General features: G+C 30.0%; 1 non-coding gene across 1 annotated transcript; it reads right to left on the minus strand.

Annotated features, from left to right (window-relative positions):
• Nucleotides 1-1,942: 1,942 nt before the first annotated feature.
• Nucleotides 1,943-2,050, minus strand: LOC112792931 (small nucleolar RNA R71). Its single transcript, XR_003197648.1, has one exon. It is a non-coding gene; the product is annotated as a small nucleolar RNA R71 (small nucleolar RNA).
• Nucleotides 2,051-2,261: the final 211 nt, after the last annotated feature.

Consider the following 2,261-nt stretch of genomic DNA (forward strand, 5'->3'; position numbering starts at 1 on the left):
CAAAAAAAAATCATAAAATCATAAAAAACCAAAAATATTTTGTGTTTCTTGTTTGAGTCTTGAGTCAATTTTTAAGTTTGGTGTCAATTGCATGTTTTTCGAAAATTCATGCATTCATAGTGTTCTTCATGATCTTCAAGTTGTTCTTGGTAAGTCTTCTTGTTTGATCTTGATGTTTTCTTATTTTGTGTCTTTTTTTTAGTTTTTCATATGCATTTTTGCATTCATAGTGTCCATGCATTAAAGAATTCTAAGTTTGGTGTCTTGCATGCTTTCTTTACATCAAAAATTTTTCAAAAACATGTTCTTGATGTTCATCATGATCTCCAAAGTGTTCTTGGTGTTCATCTTGACATTCATAGTGTTCTTGCATGCATCATGTGTTTTGATATGAAATTTTCATGCATTGAGTCATTTTTGTGTTTTTCTCTCTCATCATTAAAAATTAAAAAAATTAAAATATATCTTTTTCTTATTTCTCTCAAAAATTCAAAATTTTGGGTTGACTTGGTCAAAAATTTTTAAAATAAGTTGCTTTCTTATTAGTCAAGTCAAAATTTCAATTTTAAAAATCTTATCTTTTCAAAACTTTTTCAAAAATCAAATCTTTTTCAATTTTTTTATATATATTTTTGAAAATTTCTTTTAAATTGATTTTCAAAATTTTTTTTATCTTTATTTCATAATTTTCGAAATTACACTAACAATTAATGTGATTGATTCAAAAATTTGAAGTTTGTTACTTTCTTGTTAAGAAAAGTTTAATCTTTAAATTCTAGAATCATATCTTTTAGTCTCTTGTTAGTTAAGTAATTAATTTTAATTTTGAAAATTAAATCTTTTTCAACCATATCTGTTTATCATATTTTTTATCATATCTCTTATATCATATCTTTTTCAAAATTTTATTTTTTTAAAAAATTTGATTTCAAAATATCTTATCTAACTTCTTATCTTCTTATCTTTTCAAAATTGATTTTAACATCTTTTTTAACTAACTATTTGACTTTTTGTTTGTTTCTTATCTTTTTCAAAACCACCTAACAACTTTTCTTTCTCTAATTTTCGAAAATACCTCCCTCTTTTTCAAAAATTTTCTTAATTAATTAATTGTTTTAAATTTTAATTTCAATTTTAGTTCTTCCTTTAATTTTCAAAAATCACTAGCTCCTTTTCAAAAATTTATTTTTCGAAAATTTCTCCCTCTCTCATCTTATTCTATTTATTTATTTATTTACTAACACCTCTCTTCACTTCTCTTAATCTCAAATCACTACCTCTATCCTTACCCTTGTGTTTGGATTCTCCATTCTTCTTATTCCCTTTCTTCTTCTACTAATAATAAGGAACCTCTTTACTGTGACATAGAGGATTCCTCTTCTTTTTCTATTATCTTCTTTCTCATATGAGCAGGAACAAGGAAAAAGGCATTCTTGTTGAAGCTGATCTAGAACCTGAAAGGACTCTGAAGAGGAAACTAAGAGAAGCTAAATTACAACAATCCAGAGACAACCTTGCTGAAATTTTCGAACAAGAAAAGGAGATGGCAGCCGATCCCAACAACAATAATGTAAGAAGGATGCTTGGTGATTATACTACACCTACTTCCAAGTTTGATGGAAGAAGCATCTCAATTCCTACCATTGGAGCAAACAATTTTGAGCTGAAACCTCAACTAGTTGCTCTAATGCAACAAAACTGCAAGTTTCATGGACTTCCATCAGAAGATCCCTATCTGTTTTTAACTGAGTTCTTGCAGATCTGTGAGACTGTAAAGACGAATGGAGTAGATCCTGAAGTCTACAGGCTCATGCTTTTCCCTTTTGCTGTAAGAGATAGAGCTAGAACATGGTTAGATTCACAACCTAAGGATAGCCTGAACTCCTGGGATAAGCTGGTCACGGCCTTCTTGGCTAAATTCTTTCCTCCTCAAAAGTTGAGCAAGCTTAGATTGGATGTTCAGACATTCAAACAAAAAGATGGTGAATCCCTCTATGAAGCTTGGGAAAGATACAAGCAGATGACCAAAAGGTGTCCTTCTGACATGCTTTCAGAATGGACCATTCTGGATATATTCTATTATGGTCTATCTGAGTTCTCTAAGATGTCATTGAACCATTCTGTAGGTGGATCCATTCACCTAAAAAAAATGCCTGCAGAAGCTCAAGAACTTATTGACATGGTTGCAAATAACCAGTTCATGTACACTTCTGAGAGGAATTTCGTGAATAATGGGACGCCTCAAAGGAAGGAAGTTCTTG

This window comes from Arachis hypogaea, chromosome 3 (genome assembly GCF_003086295.3).
Source record: "Arachis hypogaea cultivar Tifrunner chromosome 3, arahy.Tifrunner.gnm2.J5K5, whole genome shotgun sequence".
Classification (NCBI taxonomy): domain Eukaryota; kingdom Viridiplantae; phylum Streptophyta; class Magnoliopsida; order Fabales; family Fabaceae; genus Arachis; species Arachis hypogaea.